The sequence below is a fragment of the Capra hircus genome, chromosome 20 (genome assembly GCF_001704415.2).
Source record: "Capra hircus breed San Clemente chromosome 20, ASM170441v1, whole genome shotgun sequence".
Lineage (NCBI taxonomy): Eukaryota > Metazoa > Chordata > Mammalia > Artiodactyla > Bovidae > Capra > Capra hircus.
This window is the reverse complement of record NC_030827.1, coordinates 66,355,676-66,377,348: the sequence shown is the minus strand read 5'-3', so window position 1 is coordinate 66,377,348 and position 21,673 is coordinate 66,355,676. Positions and strand designations below refer to the sequence as shown.

Sequence of the window (21,673 nt, the reverse complement as noted above, 5' to 3'; positions counted from 1 at the left end):
AGAGGCCGCAGGTCTGAAGGGGTGTGAGTGCTCATTGACAGACTTGCCTGTTTTGAGTTTCCTGGAGGGACTGCTGATGCAGGAGACATGAGATTCATGTTTGACTCTGGGTCTCCTGGAGAAGATCTCCTGGAGAAGGAAATGCAACCCACTCCAGTATTCTTGCCTGGAACATTCCATGGGCAGAGGAGCCTGGGGCTACAGTCCATGAGGTCATAAAGAGTCAGACACGACTGAGTGATTACAATCATTCTAGTGATTATGTGTAGTATCTCATTGTGATTTTGACCTCTCTAATGATTAATGGTGTACATTATCTTCAGTGAAATAGTTACTCAAACCTTTGTCCATTTTTAATTGGGCTACTTATCATATTATTAAGTTGAAATAGTTCTTTAAGCTGAAAAAATCCTTTATCAGATATGTGATTTGCAAATATTTTTCTCTCAGTTTGTGGCTCATCTTTTTTATTATTGATGTGCTCCAAAAAGAGCAAAAGTTCTTAATTTTGATAAAGTTCAATTTACCGTTTTTTCTTTCAAAGATCATGTGTTAGTGTCATATCTAAAAAAACTGCCTAACTTAAAGTCAGCAAGGATTTTTCTCATCTTTTCTTCTAGTTCTGAAAAAATTCTGGTGAAATTTTTATACGAGTGGCTTTGTACTTGTAAGTTATTTTGGGAAATATTACCATCAGTTCTCTCTGCTTTTTAATATGCTGTCTAGGTTGGTCATAGATTTTCTTCCAAGGAGTAAACATCTTTTAATTTCATGGCTGGAGTCACCATCTGCAGTGATTTGCAGCCCAAGAAAAGAAAGTCTGTCACTGTTTCCGTTGTTTCTCCATCTATTTGCCATGAAGTGATGGGATCAAATGCCGTGATCTTAGTTTTTTGAAGGTTGGGTTTTAAGCCAGCTTTTTCATTCTCCTCTTTCACGTTCAAGGTGCTCTTTAGTTCTTCTTCACTTTCTGCCATAAGGGTGGTGTCATCTGCATATCTGAGGTCATTGACATTTCTCCCAGCAATCTTGATTCCAGCTTGTGCTTCATCCAGTCCAGCATTTCTCATGATGTACTCTGCATAGAAGTTAAATAAACAGGGTGACAATAGACAGCCTTGATGCACTCCTTTCCTGATTTGGGAACCAGTCTGTTGTTTCATGTCCAGTTCTAACTGTTGCTTCTTAACGTGCATACAGGTTTCTCAGGAGGCAGGTCAGGTGGTCTGGTATTCCCATCTCTTGAAGAATTTTTCACGGTTTGTTCTGATCCACAGAGGCTTTGGTGTAGTCAATAAAGCAGAAATAGATGTTTTTCTGGAACTCTCTTGCTTTTTTGAACATCCAACAGATGTTGGCCATTTGATCTCTGGTTCCCCTGCCATATTCACAGTATTAAGCCTTTCAATCCATGAATAGGATATATGTTTACATATCCTTAGGTCTTTGATGTCTGTCCACAGTGTTTTGTAGTTCTCAATGTACAGTTCTTCTGCTCCTGTTTTTAAATCTATTCCTAAATATCTTCTTCTTTTTGATGCTATTGAATTAGCTAGAAGAATTTACTAGAGGAATTGCTTTCTTAATCTCACCTTTCATTGTCTGTGACCAGTGTATAGAAACACAGTTGATTTGTATGTATTGATCTTGTCTTCTGGGACCTTGTTAAACTCGCTTATGAGATCTAGTAGTTTTCTGATTTTTTAGATTTCTTGGAATTGCCTGCACGAAAGACCAACTTGTCTTGAGAATAAAGACAGTTTTCCTTTTTCCCCAGTATGACTGCACTTAATTTCTTTTTTTGCCTTTCAGGACTAGCCGGAATATGCAGAACAATATTGAAGGTAAATGGTGAGAGCAGGTCTTGTCGCCTCATTCCTGACCTTATGGGAGAAACATTCAGTCTTTCACAATTAAGTATCTGTGTCTACCATGTCAACTGTAGGCTTCTGTAGGTTCTCATTATCAAGTTGAGGAAGTTCCCTTATATTTCTAGTTTTTAGAGTTTGTCCCATGGATGGTGTTGAATTTTTTCTAACATTTTTTTTTTTTCTCAGCATGAACTGAGATGACCATGTTGTTGTTCTTTGTTCTAATAATAAAGTTTGTTATTAACACATGAAGGTGATTTTGAAATGGTAGACTATTCTTGCATTCATGAAATAAGCCCCACTTGGTGATAGTATATGATTCCTTTTCTGTGTTGCTGTATTTCGTTTGTAACTTTTTTGTTAAGGAGTTTTATATCTATCGTTTCATTCAGTTTAAGATATTTTCATTTTCCTCCATGATTTTTTTCTTTGGCCTACTGGAGACACAGTATTTGTTGTTTAATTTCTAAAAATTTGGGGACTTCCCACATTTTTTCTGTGTTAATTTCTAATTTAATTGTGTTTAGAGAAAAAGTTTTGTATAGTTTCAATCTTTTTAAATTACTGAAATTCATTCATTACCTAGATTATGGTCTATCCTTGAAGTGAAATCATAAGTTTTTCAAAAGGATATGCATTCTGCTTTCTATTTATTCTATTCTATTTATTAATGGTAAGTCAGGTTGGTTGATGGTGCTATTCAGTTCTATGATTTGCTGAATTTTTGTTAAAATTTTTTTTTTTATCAGTTGCTGAAAGAAGTATTGAAGTGTCCAATTATAACCGTAGTGTTGTCTGTTTATCCTTTCAACGGTGACAGTTTTTGCTTCAGCTATTTTGGGGCTTTGTGGTTAAATGCTGCATCTTTCTAATGAGTTGACCTCTTTATGAGACATCCTTCTTTGGCTCCTCTAATATATCTCATCTTAATCTATTTTGGCTCGTATTACCGTAACCTCCCGAGCTCTTTATGCTTATCGTTTTCATGGCATATACACGATCCCCTCTTTACTTTTGATCTGCGTCTTTAAGTCTGACTGGTGCCTCCTGTGGACAGTGCAGAGCTGGACCCAGCTTGTCCTTCTGATCATCTCCGCCTTTTGAGTGGAGGGTTTTGTCCACTGATGTGACTGAAATTATGCTTAATGCTTGGCTCCTTTTTTTCTTTTCATTTCCAGGGGCTAGCCCTGTTTGCTGGGAATCTAGGTGGTCCCTCATAGCTGCCTGGCTTGAATGAGCCCCAGGGGATACAGCCACTTCCCCAGGAGGAGGCAGCCTCTGATGAAAGGACTCTCCCCTCGTTTTCCTGCCTCTGGAGGTGTTGGGAACCTGAGAAGCTGACTCATTTTTCCATCTCTCTGTGTTCTTCCTACGACCTTGGGCCAGAGCCAACCTCACTCATATTTACATCCCCCCTTACTTCTGCCTCTCCGCTATGCCTTGCCAGCCTCCCTGCCCTGGCTGGACACACTGGTAGATCCTGCACTCAGGAATCACCAGACAGGAAGTGGAATTCCATTTTTTATTTCCAAATACATGCCCACTCTCCCGAGTAGTGTGGGTCTGTGTGTGCGTGTGCCCACATGCATGTCTACAGAAGCTGCAAGAAGGAAATAAGAAGTCATTTCATGTCTCACGTAAACCCCCAGGAGACAAAACTTCATGCTCACTCCTTCGCACTTACATTTGCTCACTGTTTTGGGGGCTTCCCTGGTGGCTCAGATGATAAAGAATCCACCTGCAATGCAGGAGACCTGGGTTCTGTCCCTGGGTCAAGAGGGTCCGCTGGAGAAGGGAATGGCTACCCACTCCAGTATTCTTGCCTGGAGAATCCCATGGACAGAGGCTGGAGTCCACAGGATCTCAAAGAATGAAACACGACTGAGCGACTAACTTTCACTTGACACCAGGCAGCTCTGGACATGAGCAGTTTTCTTCTGAGCCATCCTCACGGACTGCTTTCTGCACTCACCCATCACCTTCCTTCCGTCCTCTGCCCTGCTTTGCTGGCTCCCCTGTGGAATATCTCGACAGCATGGACTCTCACGTGGTTTCACGGCAGCTTTTGTTTAGTGGCACCGATTAGCTCCGAAAGTTACATGGAAAAGCATCTCTGATGGACAGTTACGTAAGATCATGAGTCACTGGTTCTTCTGGAAGCGATTCAAAATCCCCAGAAATGTATGAGTTCAACCACTGCAATGAAGCCAAGATCGGAGCTCCGGTGTTTATGAGGGAACGGCAAGTTTTCTGAGGAAGCATCACTGGGAGGTGCTGTTTCTCCACTGAGCCTAGAAGTGGCTGCGCCCTCCGACTCTTGGCTTCCGCTCTTCTCTGTTCCTGAATCTGTTACACTGTTTGCAGTTCAGGAAGCACTGTCCTGTCCCCATCCCCTGGATTGCCACTGCCTGTTACCTTTCCTCTTGGTTGCCCCTGGCTTCACATGTCCAGAATGATCTCTTCATTTCAGAAGTGGTACCAAGCTAGCATTACTTTTCTGCATTACAAGCCAGCATTACATTTCGTTTCAAAGGAAGCTGCCTTTTCCTCTCTGTTTCTGTATTTATTCAAGGAACACAGAAGTTTATAAGTGATTAAGGTTGCATTTCCTCATGGTTCGTGGTACAAGTGGGTTGAAATTCTGGGTCAGATCCACTTGCCCCTCAAAAATATCAAGCTCGAAAAATTTTGAAATGTGTGGCAGAGACATTTACTGTTCCGTGATTATCTTTATGATATCCACATTTTCCAGCCCCTTGGGGCTAGGTGGGTCCATGAGACAAGATCTGGGCAATAGGCCAGAATTATAAAGGATCACTTCTAGACCTTTAGGTCACTTGAGGGAGGGTGTATGAGCTGACACTTCTCTGCACTGGTGCATTGAACTGGAAACCATGGTATCCAGATGGTGTAGCTCTAAGAAGCAATTTGCCTGGATCTTGGAGTTACTGTTCACAATAAGAGTCCATAGAAAGTGGCAAAAATCACAGAAGGCTTTGTGAGGGAGGCAAACGAACCTTTGCATATAAAGTCCATGCGATTTCTAGGTTAGCTTATTAATGGCAGGATAACCTACTCAATTCTGGCTAACATATGAAGCATTCAAATGTTAGAAAATAAGGCATTTCTGCAATAACTAATAAATGAAATAGTGCATAAACAAAAGGGGTGATCAGGGATTTAATAACAGTTTGCAAAGTTGAAATCCTGGTGCTTACAGAATGTAATTTGTAAAGTTTCTGGGAAGGAGTTTCTTAGGGGAGAATCAAGCGCTAGCAGTTACTGATGTTGTGTGATTTCATTTCAAATGTCTAACCTATTTGAAAATTTCTAACATATTAGAAAGTGTCTAACGATTTTCTAATTTTTTTTTAACCTCAGTGCAGATGCCAAGCATAATAAGTCATTTTCATATTTTCATTCATAAGTAGAGATGAAAGGAAAAATTATTCTCCCTAGAGTATGAAAGTGTGATAGAATGATTGCTTTATGTGGAAATACCTTGGGTTTAAGCAGTAACAGAAGAGGAAACAAAATATCTGTTTAGTTTATTGCTCCAGTCGCAATTCATGATGCTTCTAAAGATCCCAGAGATGTTGAATTCACTTAGACAGTTCTCTTAAACAGCCGCGAGAGGGCGCCATCACCCTAGTACAGCTTAGCTGTTGAGCGTCTCAGGATAGGTGAGTGACTACACTACTGCTCCGTTTGAATCGAGAGAACGTGAGTATCTTAGGTTGTTGTCATTGTTATGGTACGGAAATAATTATTTTAGATAGCCGTTTTAAGCATTAAAGTTAGAGTATACAGTTTAAATTCTCCTCTAAAGTAAAATATTTCCTGTCCCAATAAAACCCCGAAGTATTTGCAAAAATACATATCAAAACACAAGTCAGGGAATGACTGTATGATTTAGGAAATAATTTGCATCAGAATTTCTTTGAGTGGAAACCTTCCTACTTCATTCAATAAATGGATAATAACTTCTTTGTATCAACATTTTAGAAGTAGATTTATTTAAGAAGCCAAATCATATACATATAGGACAAACCTGATTCACCTTGATATTAAGTTTCTGAACTCAGCAGACTCTCCAAAGCCATAGTATAATAGGAACTAATTGTTGGGTGACTTTCCAGAGGCAGCTTTTGTCAATGCATTGGAAAATTTTCTTGCTCATTATGCAAACATTGTGTGAGTCGCTCAGTCATGTCCAACTCTTAGCGACCCCATGGAGCATAGCCCACCAGGCTCCTTTGTCCATGGAATTTTCCAGGCAAGAATACTGGAATGGTTAGCCAGTCCCTTCTCCAGTGGATCTTCTTGACCTAGGGATGGAACCGGGGTCTTCTGCATTACAGGCAGATTCTTTGCCATCTGAGCCACTAGGGAAGCCTTACGCAAGCATCGTGGGTGCTAACTAATTTTTAGGGAAAGATTGCCAAATATTCATGTGCTATAAAATTTTTTTGATTTTCAAAAGTTCCTTCGAAACATCTTGGCATTATCTAGAATACATGCTCATGTATGATGTACGTGTGTGTTTATTTCAAAGCAAGTTTGCTTCTTTCAAACTGTGCCGTGCTGTGCTTAGTTGCTCAGTTGTGTCCTACTGTTTGTGACCCCATGGACTATAGCCCGCCAGGCTCCTCTGCCCTTGGAGTTCTCCAGGCAAGAATACTGGAGTGGGTTGCCATGCCCTCCTCCCGGGGATCTTCCCAATCCAGGCATCGAACCCAGGTCTCCCTCATCGTAGCCGGATCCTTTGCCATCGGAGCCACCAGTGGGGAACATTAAAACTGTGTTCCTGGGGTAAGAGCTCTCCTTTAGAAAGTTTTAAAGAGAACTACAGAGGTGAAGTGTTATCTGTTCACCTGGGTTCTAGAGGTGCAGGATTATTACTTAGAGTTATCGTTTCCATCTCCTTGGGGCATCTCCTTAGGATTCAGACTGTTCTGTGCCCTGAGGGAAACAAGTAGCAGGACGTGCTGGAAAGGTTCCAATCATGTCAAGCGTGAGGGGGTTTGGAAATGGAACACAGCCTCGGGCTTTCCCCCAGCTTCCACTCCAACCCTGTCATCAGCCTGGGGGAGCTGACCGCACGGCTGTGCTTGCTGTGACGTGTAAGACGGAGACAGGCAGACACGGTGCTTGGGGTGCAGGTGCCCCGAGCCCAGCTTTCGGGGAGGTCTCAGGGTTTGCTACCGCGCTACACGGATAGTGTCCCAAAGGAGGGTGTGAGTGCCGTGGCCAGGTCTGTTGGGCGGGATTGGAGCGAAGAGGCTGGGTGATGGAGACAGCGTGGCACCCTGAGAGGTAAGGGTTCCGAAAAATGGCTGCTGGGCAGAGAAAACGAGCCTATACTCTCTCAAACGCGCGCTGGCTCAGCCTCCTGACGGTGGAGAACACAGGGTCTGGACCTAAGCAGCTGCCTCAGCCAGCGACACAGAGTGAAGAGGACCGAGTGCGTTGTACGGCGATGGGAAAGCATCGTAACATTTGCAGGTAGGGTCCCGAAAAGATGCTGGTGTTTCAAAGGTCTCGTGACTAGAAAAAGTTTGAAAAGTAACTGAGGTTGGTGACCTACTCTCATTTTAGGACTTACTACTTCCCTGGTGGTTCAGATGGTAAAGCGCCTGCCCGCAATGCGGGAGACCCGGGTTCAGTCCCTGGGCCGGGAAGATGCCCTGGAGAAGGAAACGGCAACCCACTCCAGTATTCTTGCCTGGAAAACCCCATGGATGGAGAAGCCTGGTGGGCTACAGTCCATGGAGTTGCAGAGTCGGACATGACTGAGCGACTTCACTTTCACTTTTCTTTTCAGGAAGATCCCCAGCAGGAGGAAATGGCACCTCACTCTGGTATTCTTGTCTGGAGAATCCCAAGGGCAGAGGAACCTAATGGACTACAGTCCATGTGGTGGCAAAGAGCTGGACACAGCAGGGCAGGTTTCACTTAACTTCCTCGTGGCATGTACAACACAAGAGTAAACTTTGATTCACACCTGGGACTTGCGTGATTATGAGGTGTGAGGGTGGGTCCATCAGCTGGAACAAATGTGCCTTCTGGTGGGGAAGTTGAGAGTGCGGAAGCCTGTGAATGTGTGGGGAAGAGGGGAGGCAACAGAAACTCAAAGCCCTTCCCACCTGTTTTGGTGTTCTAAAACAGAAAGTTTACCAAAGTATAAATGCATGTAAAAATTCTCTGTATAATTAAAAAAAACTACGCAGAGGCTTTTAATAAAGCATAGACATTGCCATTTGCCCCCTTAAATGACATTTGAGGATCCCTCCCGCCCCAGGCATGGGGAATCCTCCTGAGTCCGGGATTGAACCTGTGTCCCCTGCGCTGGCGGGCAGATTCCTATTCGCTGCACCACCAGGGAAGTCCTGCTTTTGCATATTTCTCGTTAGAGGCATATCTAGGTTTTTTTTTTTTTTTTCCCCTATTGTTATTGTGACTGGGATCTTTTCTCCCCTATTAGACTTTCTAATTGCTTGCAACAGTACATAGAAAATTGTCTTGGGGGTAATTCATGCTAGCTGCTGTAATAAATACTCCAACATTTCAGTGATTTAGCACCAGAAAGTTCTGCTTTTTGCTGCTGAGCAATCTGATATGAGTCGGGTCACCTTCATCCAAGTAGTGTTCAGCATGCCAAAGTCTTTCCATTCCAGTCATGCAAGGCTGGGGATTTCTGGACTCTTATTTCCAACGATTACCGAGAGGACACCAGCCCCTCCTTTTCTGAACTCATCTCTTTCTTGTAATTGCTTTCCAAGTGAAGCTATTGGCAGGACTCTCCATTAACGCTCTCTGTTCATCTTCATCTTCAGAACTTCAAGATCCTCTGGCTTGTGACCTGACTTCCAAAATATAAAAGCTAAGAATTTTACCAAGTGTCTTCCCGTGAGATAACGCTGACTCATCTTCTAGTCTTAAATATCAGTTGGCTTACCTCTCGCCACCCGGTTACTAAAATAGTGCTAAGTACTCCACTGCGTTTTTGAATTTCAAGAATCCTCTCTCAAGTTACTTGTTTTGCATCAGGGTAATCAGAGTGAGCCGATGTAACAATCTAAAAAGAGGAGAGGCTTCGTCCCTGAAGCTGTGTTTCTTTCTCATGTCGCAGGTATAAGGAATTTGGTCTGTTTTGAAACATGTTTTTCCTTTCTAAGTCATTTCTAAGTATGTGGGGCAAGGGCGAGGGGAGAGAGTCGTATCTCGTTTAGTCCACCGCTTTGATCTGCTGCTTTCCTGTGAATTGGTTTTTTATCCCATTTAAAATATGATGCCCAGCAGAAAGCTCCATGCCTCTGGCCCCTCCCGCTTTTGAGTCCTTGGATGTTGTTTATCAGGCAGGAAGTACATCAGCTGTTCCAACTTACTTACCTGCTGTGAGCTGGAATAATTATACCTGCTCACTGGGGCCCTCCGCATTGTGTTCCTGGCCTGAATGGGAAACCCAGGAAGACCTGAAATGATATGTTGAGGTTTCCTCTTCCTATTCCGGTCCCTCACCAGCTGCACTGGCCCAGTTGGAAGGACTAGTGGCGGTTTAGTCGCTCAGTCGTGTCCGACTCTTGTGACCCCATGGACTGTAGTCCACCAGGCTCCTCTGCCCATGGGATTGTCCAGGCAAACATACTGCAGTGGGCAGCCATTTGCTTCTCCAGGGGATCTTCCTGACCCAGGGACTGAACCTGGGTCTCCCACCTTGCAGGCAGAGTCTTTAGCAATGGAGCTGTAAGGGCAGGACTAGAGTCCGATTTCCTTTGCCTCCCAGTCGTGTTCTGCTACGTGATAGGCTGACCCCGGCCCACTCGCTTTTTAAAAAATTTATTTATTTTCAATTGGAGGATAATTGCTTTACAGTGTTGTGTGGGTTTCTGCCATACATCAGCATGACTCAGCCGCAGGTATACATTCGTTCCCTCCTTCTTGAACCTCCCTCCCCACCACCCCAATCCAGCCCACTGAAATCTGCCAGCTTTTCCCACTGGAGCTGGGCGATGGCCTTGCCTCCCCGATGGATGCAGGCCTGGCCCCTGGTGCCTGTCACCCCCTGGGCGTCCCGTGCTCCTGGAGCTCCTCCAGGCCCTCCCCGCTTGTCCCCTTGCCCTCCAGGATGCCGACTCCTGTCCTTCAGAGACGGATAGTTGTCCATTGCATACTGGCTGTGGTTCTTTCTTTCCCTCGCAGGACGGCATCTCTTTAGAAGGGCTGGCTGCTCCCTCGGGTCAGTTCTTCTTCCTGCTTGACTTTCCTTGATCATGAATCCCCCACCCCCAGCCTTGAATGACATGAGGGGTCCTGGCCTCTGTGTCCCCTCTGAACCGATAATCATTCAGGATGCCAGTGCGTGCATGCATGATAAGTCGCTTCAGTCCTGTCCAACTCTTTGCAACCCTGTGGACGGTAGCCCGCCAGGCTCCTCTGTCCATGGCGATTCTCCAGGCAAGAATACTGGAGTGGCTTGCTATGCCCTCCTCCAGGGGGTCTTCCCGACCCAGGGATGGAACCTGCATCTGTTACATCTCCTGCACTGGCAGGTGGGTTCTTGACCACTAGTGCCACCTGGGAAGCCAGGACATCAGAGCTCTTGGGAAGAATTCACAGAGGAGGAGGGAGACAGGTGAAGTCACTCCTTTCCATGAACACTTCAGCTCAAATTAGTTTTGTCACGTGAGTGATGCAAAGTCATAAACTGGTACTGATGAAATCTGGGCACACGGCAAAGCCTCTTTTATGCAGGGTTCACCTAATTGAATTTGCATACAGCTGAAGGTGACTGCTTCCACGGACACCCTGGGAGGGAGTTTGGTGATGGGCTCTGAAAGTAACCAGAAACAAAATAACCAGTGGGGAGGCCACGGGGAAGGGGTGGAGCCCAAAGAGAACAGGTGGTGGAGGGGGAGGGACCCCAGAGCCCACCACAGGGAAGTCGGCTGCTCCTGAGCTTCAGTTCCAAAGTCCCTTAGGAGGAGGAGGACGAAGTGCTGTCCGTAAACACGCTCTGTTTGCAGGGACTTTTGGTGAGAGAAGTGCCCACAGTTGGGTCACTGTCGTGTCAAGGCCTTAAACATAGACACAGTTGCATTTGATAGAGTCTCTATGGGGCTCCCTGGACTCTTTATCATAAGCAGACACATCACAACATTATCGCCCCTGAAATGATGACTCCATCTGATTTTCCTGGGCTGGACTGGAAACTCGAGACTGGATCTGCTGGTAACTGCTTCCCTGTATGTGGGTGTTCTTATCGACCTGTCACCCACGAGAGCCTCCGGCCACGACATCCTTGTCCATGAGGTAAACTGTGTGAATGCGAACTCTTGGAGGTTACGGTAGGAACTGTTCCCTTCTCATGCGATTCAGAGCCCAAGGAGTTTGCGGTGACACAAGCAACACACTCCATGGAAAACAGTGTATAAAACACACGTGGGACTTCCCTGGCGCTCTGGTGGCTAAGCGTCCACCCACCAATGCAGGAGACGTGGGTTCGATCCCTGGATTGGGAAGATCCCACAGGCTGCAGAGCAACTAAACCCGAGTGCGGCCACTGCTGCAGCGGAGCGCCCTGGAGCCCCTGCTCGGCAGCAGGAGAAGCCACCACCACAGCTAGAGCAAGCCCGCGCACAGAGCAAGCACGCGGCTAGTGCAAGCCCGCGCACAGAGCAAGCCCGTGGCTAGTGCAGGCCCGCACACAGAGCAAGCCCGCGGCTAGTGCAAGCCCATGGCTAGTGCAAGCCCGCGCACAGAGCAAGCCCACGCACAGAGCAAGCCCACGGCCAGAGCAAGCCCGCGGCTAGTGCAAGCCCGCGCACAGAGCAAGCCCGCGGCTAGTGCAAGCCCGCGGCTAGTGCAAGCCCGCGCACAGAGCAAGCCCACGCACAGAGCAAGCCCACGCACAGAGCAAGCCCACGGCTAGAGCAAGCCCACGGCTAGTGCAAGCCCGCGCACAGAGCAAGCCCACACACAGCAACAAAGACCCAGCACAGCCAAAACAAGTAATTAATTTTTAAAAAATCACATGCACACTGTATATTTCTTATGTAAATCAGCTTGACAATAAAGAGCTTGTCTTGTCATGTGTGGTTCCTCCAGAGGATGTATTGAAATAAGGAAAGCAGGAGATCATATTCTTTTAGAAGAGTGATGTCAGTAATTCAAATTGAAAGAAAAATCCAAACAATCCTCTAGATACTGGGCTTAAAAATATATAACAAATCCAAGGAACATTTTTATGTTTTTTAAAAATTTTACATTTGACCATGGCTCTTCCTGAGGTTTCATGAATATATACCTGAACGGAAGAGATTAAAAATCTGAAATACTCCTAGAACAGGTGAGGGTATAGGAAAGAAGTCCCTTTTAGTCCATACTTTTTTCTTTCTCAGAAAAATTTATAATTTAACATTTCCCTTTCTGGCTTCCACTGGAAATCAGTTTTCCTTACAAGTTAAGTGAGCATGGTTTACGAGTTTGCGTGAATGTCTTTTTGGAAACTAGTACTTTGCAGTGTTCCCACCTCAGACCTGCGTCTCTTGAGTCTACCCTTCAGCCTTTTCGTGTATGGAATTGTTGGCAAAGATGGATAAAGGAAAACTAAGAATCAGGTTAAGAAGGAACAGATCGGGGTCAGTGGACTTTTGCTAAGGGGCCAGAAAGTCAGTATTTTTCGTTTTTTGAAGCTGATGACCTCTTTTCTTCTCAACTTTGCTGCTGTTACTCTAGACGGTGGGAAGAATCCTTTTATAATGTATTCATACGTGAAATCATCACATTCTGTACTTTAAATATTTAATAATTTTACTTGTCCATTAAAAAGGATTTTAAAAAGCTCCCACAGACAAGGAGTAGAAGATTGGGTGCGGCTGTGTGCTAATGAAACCTTATTTTTAGGTTTCAATTTCATGTAATTTTCACATGCCCTGAAATATTGTTGTTTGACTCTTAAAATCCTCTTAAAATGTAAGAACTGTTCTCAGCTTATGAAGTGAACGTGTTAGTTGCTCAGTCGTGTCTGATTCTTCGAGGCCGTCTGGACTGTAACTCACCAGGCTTCTCTGTTCATGAGGTTTTCCAGGCAAGAATACTGGAGTAGGTCATCATTCCTTTCTCCAGGGGGTATTACGACGCATGGTGGACTGGATTGTTTGCTGACTTCTGTACAAAATCACACCCTTGACCTAGCTTACCTTTAATGTTCCCGCAAACACATTTATTATTATTTTTCAATTCTTAAAAAAAAATCTTTATTGAAGTGTAGTTACAATAAAATCACCAATTGTATACTTTGGTAAGTTTTTTTTTTTTTTTTTAAATTGCTTTACAGTGTTTTTACTTGAGCAGCATCTAACTGGGTTTAATGTTCTTGGCTCACATTGTCTTTCCCTCATAACTTTACAAACATTTCCTCCATTCTCTGTTGATAGCAAATATTACTATGGAGAATAAAGTTAGCCACATTAAAAAAAAATCCTTAATGTTGATCCACTTTTCCCTGAGATTCCATTACTTGTTCTTGACATGGCAGTAGCTGAGCCAGTGTCTCAGTTATCTCTTGCCGCGTGACAAGTCACCCCAAACTTAACACGTGGTCGCCTCGTCTCACAGTTTGTATGGTCAGGCGCATGGGCAGAGTGCAGGCGGCTACATGTTTTGTGTGGTCCCAGAGGCCAAGGTCCTGGCACTGACCCAGGGTCTGTGGTCTGAAGGCTCCGCTGGGGACGGACTGGCTGCCATGCGCACTTGGAGGCTGTTGGCAGCACCTGGACCCTTGTTGGGTTGAGGGTCTCAGACCCTCCCATGTGGACTGTTGGCTGGAGTCTGCTCCCTCTTCTGTGCCACGTGGGCCTCCTCCACACGGCAGCTCGCTTCATTAAGGCGTGCAGGCTGCGACGAAACAGAGGAGGCTAAGGAGAAAGAAATCTGCGTCTTTTATGACCTGGTCACAGAAGGGATAAGAGATCACACCCTTGTGTACCTTGAGAGTTCTAACATGTACATCGTCAAAAACAGAAAGTAAATTCATCTTTTTTTAGGGAACACTTTTACTTTTGATTAGTTACCTACATCTCTGTCTTTAAGCTTCGAAGACTTAATCGGAACAACCTGGGCTATTTACTCGGCTCATGCAACCCAGACAAGCAAAGAGAGTATACCTGATGGTCAGATGGTGTGTTTTGGCAGTGACCACGACTGGAGCAGCTAATCGTGGAGTAGAGCTCACTGTGGTTCTGGGACTGTCTGGGGTGCTTTCCAGCCTCAGTTCAATGAACCCTCACACCAAACGCATGAGAAAGGCCCTGACTCTGTTGCTGTGGGGCTGGGAGGTTGACTGACCTGCTCAAGGTCACACGGTCCAAGTGGTGGCCCCTCTCCCTGCTCAGGTGGGCAGGTCCCAGGCTGTGCTGACCCACGGCTTTACAGAGGAGGACATGCTCCTGCAACAGATCAATCTGGAAAAGGAGAGCAGGGAGACGACAACCTGAGGAGGGCGCCTGTCGCTCCAGCAAAGAGTGAGCCCTGACTGACTCAGAGCAGAATTTTGCTTTTTGTAAAATGATCGGTCCGCACTCCGAAGGGGACATGACTCAGCAATATCAAAAGCGACAACTCCAAGTGGGACTGCACAGTGGCTTTCTTCTCGTCTAAGCAGACAACTAATCCGTCTCGTCAAGGCTATGGTTTTTCCAGTGGTCATGTATGGATGTGAGAGTTGGACTGTGAAGAAACCTGAGTGCCGAAGAATTGATGCTTTTGAACTGTGGTGTTGGAGAAGACTCTTGAGAGTCCCTTGGACTGCAAGGAGATCCAAGCAGTCCATTCTAAAGGAGATCAGTCCTGGGTGTTCACTGGAAGGACTGATGCTGAGGCTGAAACTCCAGTACTTTGGCCACCTCATGTGAAGAGCTGACTCACTGGGAAAGACCCTGATGCTGGGAGGGTTTGGGGACAAGAGGAGAAGGGGATGACAGAGGATGAGATGGCTGAGATGGCATCACCGACTCAATGGACATGAGTCTGAGTGAACTCCGGGAGTTGGTGATGGACAGGGAGGCCTGGCGTGCTGCGATTCATGGGGTTGCAAAGAGTCGGACGCGACTGAGCGACTGAACTCAGCTGAAGCAGACACACAAACCTGGGAGGAGCAGCTGACCCACAATGTTTAAGAAATTTTACTCATCGGTCTTCTTTCCTTGAGTTACATTTTTATGTCACCCAGACATGAATGCCATTGTTTGCTGACCCTTTTTTTCTTTCTCTTCCTTTTCTCCCCACCCCCCGACCAGTGTTCTTTCTGCAGTACAAAAGTTGGAAATAAACGCGGGATTGCAGGGTTAATCTTAGTGAGAATCTTTATTTTGAGCTGGTGGCCAGGGTAGCTCCCCCTCCCCACTGGGAGAGAACAGAGTGAATCTTCCTCGTTGAGCCACATGGCCCGAGCCACGAGAGTGCAAACACTCGTGGATCGTAAAGTCTTTTATGACACAAACCAACGAATCTCTCAGTTACCTGCTTCTTGTGAGATAGACAGGGAAGGATAAAATCACCGTCCTGGGAACAAATGAAGTGAATCATAACGCTTGAAAGTCGTCCAACCCTAACTGTGTAAACAGGGGTGCACGCCTATGCACGTTTGCACTTCGTGGAGGCTCTGTCCTTTCGTTTCTACTAGAACAGGACTTTATTTCTAATTGCGGTATAATTTGACATGTAACAGTATATTCGTTTCAGGTGCGGAACATAGTGATTTGATACCTGCTTATTGTGCAATGGTCACCCCAATAAGCCTAGTTAACGTCTGTCTCCACACATTTGTGTGTTAGTCACTCAGTCATGTCACACTTTGCAACCCCGTAGGCTGTAGCCCACCAGGCTCCTCTGTCCGTGGGATTCTCCAGGCAAGAATACTGGAGTGGGCAGCCATTCCCTTCTCCAGGGGATCTTCCCAACCCAGGGATGGAAACCAGGTCTGACTTTTTGTTGATCAGTTGCTAAGTCATGTCTGACTCTTTGCAGCCTCATGGACTGCAGCATGCTAGGCTTCCCCGTCCTTCACTGTCTCCCCGGGTTTGTTCAAACTCATGTCCATGGAGTCGGTGATGCCATCCACCCATTTCACCCTCTGTCATCCCCTTCTCCTCCTGCCCTCAATTTTTCCCAGCATCGGTGACCCCACAAAAGACTGAGGCAGACTTGCCCATGAGCGCTGGGAGTCTCCTGTAGAGGCATGGCTTGACAGTGGCCCTCCGCAGGCTGGGGCTCTAGCCGCAGCAGTCCTGGGAGGCATGGTGTGCTGGCACAAGTCCTCTTGGAGGAGGTCGCCTTTAGCCCTACCATGGAGTGTACCATGTGGTAGGCCTGCCATGGAGGCTGCAGACGCCAGGACGGGGCCACCTCAGGCCAAACTACACGGAGGGAGCACAGCCCCAGCCGTCAGCAGAAGACTGGATTAAAGATTGACTCACTGGAGCAAGACCTTTTCCCCACAGCCAGTCCTTCTGATCAGAAACCTCCCACAAGCCCTCTCATTCTCATCCATCAGAGGGCAGATAGAAGATGTAAGAGCTGCAATCCCATGGCTTCCAGAACAAAACCCAGAATCAATCAGATATCAGGATCTATTCTGGCACCTTACATAACTTAGTCCCCACAAAGCCCCTTCTGGTAGATATGATTCCCTCCCTCCCCATTTTACAGATGAGGAAACTGAGGCACAGAAGGAGTGAAGACCCAGCTCCGGCTCCCACAGCTGCACCTGGCAGAGCAGCTGCTGCTGGACCAGCAGCTCCTGGCCCCTCAGGGCATCAGGTGTTGGTGACCCAGCAGGTGACGGGGGGCACGGATGGCGCTCTGTGCAACTGCTGGCCGGCTGGTTGGCTGGCATGATGGCCCTGTTCCCGTCGGAGGATGGAGCCACTGGGGCTGGGTTCACAGAGGGCAGAGGTTTCACGACAGTGAGCAGAAGGGTGTCCTCGGGCCTGACTCCCCCGCCTGCCTGAGGTGGGCGTATTTCCCACAGCACATGGGGTCACCAGGCAGCCCCGGGGCCCCGGCAGGACTCACCCAAACCTCGGCATCTCATGCAGGTCTAGGTGCCCAACCTCCCTGGGCCTGGACAGACGAGGTAGGAAGCCAGCCCTCTGCCTGGGGGGCTGGGGTAGAGCAGGATTCCCCTCCCTGGCCCTCGGGGGATGGGCCCGCTCACCCCCTCTCAGACCCCCGGCTGCCAGCTGACTCTGGAGCTGGGACATCCAGCTGGCACCCGTCAGGCATGTTCCCTCCACCGGCTACAGAGAAGCGCTTTGCGGTCCACAGTTACCTTAGATACACGTGCATTAAGTCTCCACTTGATTTCTATCTGCGCAAGCTTTAAAGTGTTGGAAACACTCTGGAAAGTCTCCACAGGCAGCTTTGGGATCACCAACCCAGAATGAGAAACAGCCAAAGTCACTTGGGGGTGCTTCCACGCCTCCCCTCACCCCCAGGATTCCTGTGGCTGGAGCCAGGCTTCCCATTGGAAGGGAGTAGTTACTGTTGTTCAGGCGCTTAGTCGTGTCCGACTCTTTGCGACCCCATGGACCGCAGCATGCCAGGCCTCCCTGTCCATCACCATCTCCCAGAGTTCGCCCAAGTTCATGTCCATCGAGTCGGTGATGCCATCCAAGCATCTCATCCTCGGCCGCCCTCTTCTCCTTCTGCCCTGGATCTTCCCTGGCAGGAAGTGTGGACCCTCTGCCGATCTGGACCCTCTGCTGATCTGTGGGACCGTGGCTGCGAGTCCTGCAGGCGATTCTCCAATCCTGGTGAGCAGAGTGTGGTTGCATGAAAACGCAGGAATTAAAAATAACAGGAAAGCCTTTCTATTTATAGATGGTTTTATAGGCACTCCTCTAAAAAAAAAATCCCTAATTTGGCTCTAGCGATTTGGCAGTGGTTCTTCTGGGTCCTACGAGGGTTTTATTTTTAGTGGCACAGAAGGGTTTCTGAAGGCATTCGGCTGTAATAACAGAAGAAGACCACAGGCAGCCTTTGCAAAACACCAGGCTCCTCAGTTGGAAGAGGACAGCTGAAAGTAAAACGCAGGTTAGCGTTAGTGAAGGTGCTCCTTCTCCGGACGACTTTGCTTATCGATTTCACGTTATGTGGTGTAAGACACTTTTCATATACTGAGGCCATGTCGTTGCTTACACCCATCCCTGTGAGACTGGAGGAAAATTTTGTCTTATGTTTATGTAAAGATGGGGAACCTGATCCTTGAGGGGCCAGGATAGAAGTCAAAGCTACCTTTTTTTTCCCCCTTTTTCTTAAGTTGGAGGATAATTGCTTTACAATGTTGTGGTGATTTCTGCCGTACAACAACATGAATCCACCATAAATATACTATATCCTGTCCACTTTGAACCTCCCAATCCCCTCACCCCATCCCGGCCCTCTAGGTTGTCGCAGAGCAGGGGGCTGAGCTCCCTGGGTCACACAGCAGCCTCCCACTGTCTGCCCATGTCATGCATGCTAACGTATGTCTCAACGCAGCTCTTTTAGTCTGTCCCTCCCTCCCCTCCCTGCCGTGTCCGCAAGTCTGTTTTCTGTCTGCAGCTCTATTCCTGCCCTGCAAATAGCTTCATTAGTACCATTTGTCTAGATTCCATACATATGCGTTAATACATATGTGTTTGTCTCTTTCTGACTTACTTCACTCGGTATAATAGCTTCTAGGTTCATCCACCTCACTAGAACTGACTCAGGTTCATTCCTCTTTATGACTGAGTAATACTCCATTGCCGGAGAAGGCAATGGCACCCCGCTCCAGTGCTCTTGCCTGGAAAATCCCATGGACAGAGGAGCCTGGTGGGCTGCAGTCCCTGGGGCTGCACAGAGTCAGACACGACTGAGCGACTTGGCAGCGGCAGCGGCAGTGGTGCATATACGCACCGCATCTTCTGTATCCGTCCATCCGTCTGTGGACATCTAGGCTGCTTCCATGTCCTGGCTGTTGTAGATAGTGCTGCAATAGACATTGGGCCACTGGTGTCTTTTTGAATTATGGTTTTCTCGGGGTATGTTGAGTTCGATCCCTGGGTTAGGGAGATCCCCTGGAGAAGGAAAGGCTACCCACTCCAGTATTCTGGCCTGGAGAATTCCATGGACCGTATAGTCCATGGAGTTGCAAAGAGTTGGACACGACTGAGCAACTTTCACTTTCAGGGCATATACCTAGTAGTGGGATTGCTGGGTCATATGGTAATTTTATTCCTAGTTTTTGTAAGAAATGGAGTCAAAGCTGTCTCGAGGCTTGGTGTTATTATCTGCTCACTATAGCATGCCGCAGGGTCATTACAACTGGCTGAATGAGAAACTCTGGGTCCTGGCAGCTATTGTTCCTTATTGCCTAGCATCTCCTGAATTTCAGAGGATTCTTGGCCATTTCATGTACCAGATAAGACCAGGGTTAGTTTTGGTTTGATGTTTGTTGGTGATGATCCCTGCAATTAAATCAGAGTAGCAACCTTTCCTTCCTTAGAGCTGTGTTGGTGTATATGCTGAATAAATTAATGTCCCCATTTAAGGAAACTCACTTGGCATCAACTATTTCTTTTTATGCAACTAGACAAATAGAGTGTGGGAAGAGGGCTAAAAAGAGAAGAATTTTGTATTAAAGATTTTTTTTTTCTTTGAAAAAGCACAAGATAAGACACTGGTCAATATTTAGTATGGAATGGTGAAAAAAAAAAAAAATGACCCAAAGATGGTGCCTGAAGTATAGACTGGAGTGATGTGCTGGACTCACTCAAGTGGTCCAGGGCTCATTTAACGTGTGAAGGCAAGATGGACACAAGAGAGGAAGAGAAAGGCTGCTCATTGTCAGGCTCTTGATTTCGAGAAAGATGCTACCCACAGCTTGAGGGAGAGCTTTGGGAAAATTTGCTGTTACTTTCTCTCCTTATGAGAATACTTCTAGCAAAGGTGCTTCCCCAAATTGCCTTTTTGTCCTTTGTCTGAGTATCAGTCAGTGTACTCCAGAGACACAGAACCAACGGTGTGATTATTTTTAAGAAATTTGCGGTTCAGCTGTTCATGCCCACATGTCATCTGCTGGCAAAATTCCCTGCTTGCTGGCGCGAGGTCAGTTTTTGTTCTAGTCAGGCCTTCGACTGATCAGATGAGACCCGCCTACATTATGGATGGCAATCTACTTTTACTCAAAGTCCCCTGATTTAAATGTTAATTTCATCCAAAAAACACTCTCAGAGAAATATCCAGAATAATGTTTGGCCAACTATCTGGGCACCTTGTGTCCGAAAAGTTGACGGGTAAAATGAACCATCGTATCCTTGCTTGGAAGCACAGAACAATTTCAGGAACTCCACAGTAGAGACCCTGCTCACCGGGTATCTAGGGGGCCCCTATGTTTCCTAGACCCTCGCAGTTCAGCAAGCATCTCTTCCACGTGAAGCAGTCAGTATCAGTGCTCCTCCTCAGTTACTATTTCCTTGTCTTGGCGATCGGGGAGTTATGTGCGAAGAAAGCAGAATTAAACGATTGAAGCTTCTGGAGTCTTTTGCCTATGTGCTGCTGCTGCTGCTAAGTCGCTGCAGTTATGTCTGACTCTTTGCCACCCCAGAGACAGCAGCCCATCAGGCTCCCCTGTCCCTGGGATTCTCCAGGCAAGAACACTGGAATGGGTTGCCATTTCCTTCTCCAATGCATGAAAGGAAAAGTGAGAGTGAAGTTGCTCAGTCATGTCTGACTCTTAGTGACCCCATGGACTGCAGCCTACCAGGCTCCTCCGTCCATCGGATTTTCGAGACGAGAGTACTGGAGTGGGGTGCCATTGCCTTCTCCTTCTGCCTACGTGAGTGAGAAATAAATTCTTGTTGCGCTAAGCCACTGAGATTTCAAGGCACAGCTGTTTCATTCTGACCCCGGCTATGGGTCTGTGTCTAAGGGTGCCTCTGTGTGTCTCTGCGTGCGTTTGTGGCAAGTTGATTAGAAGACCTGTGTGCCAGAGCTCAGCCAGCACAACCCCATACACTGATGCTCACGCTGGTGAAAGCCTGTTTTCCACACCTTCCCTCGCTGATTCTTACGAGTTTCTGGAGCTCGTCTCTCCAGGTCAGTTCTTTCCCAGGCTGAATGCAACGAGTATTGTTCCCGGCTCATCTGGGTCCATTCTCACTGTCCGTGGAGGCCAGCAACACCCATCCTGAAGCTCTTTCTTGCTTTCAATTCAGTTCAGTCACTCAGTCATGTCCGACTCTGTGACCCCATGGACTGCAGCACTCCAGGCCTCCCTGTCCATTGCCAGCTCCCAGAGTTTACCCAAACCATGTCCATCGAGTCGGTGATGCCATCCATACATCTCATCCTCTGTCGTCCCCTTCTCCTCCTGCCCACAATCTTGCCCAGCATCAGGGTCTTTTCCACTGAGTCTGTTCTTCCCATTAGGTGGCCAAAATATTGGAGTTTCAGCTTCTGCATCAGTCCTTCCAATGAATATTCAGGACTGATTTCCTTTAGGATGACTAATTGGATCTCCTCGAAGTCCAAGGGACTCTCAAGAGTCTTCTCCAACACCACAGTTCAAAAGCATCAATTCTTCGGCGCTCAGCTTTCTTTACAGTCCAACTCTCACATCTATACATGAAAAACCCATAGCTTTGACTAGACAGACTTTGGTTGGCAAAGTTATGTCTCTGCTTTCTAATACGCTGTCTAGGCTGGTCATAACTTTTCTTCCAAGGAGCAAGCGTCTTTTAATTTCATGGCTGCTATTAATTTCATGGTCTTTTAAT

The 21,673-nt window shown here is 46.8% G+C and overlaps 1 long non-coding RNA gene across 1 annotated transcript; it reads right to left on the bottom strand.

Moving 5' to 3' along the window:
* LOC108638420 lies at window positions 13,108-17,275 on the bottom strand. The gene is made up of 3 exons (XR_001919816.1): window positions 17,203-17,275; window positions 14,220-14,335; window positions 13,108-13,769 (listed from the first exon to the last, which is right to left on the bottom strand). It is a non-coding gene; the product is annotated as an uncharacterized LOC108638420 (long non-coding RNA).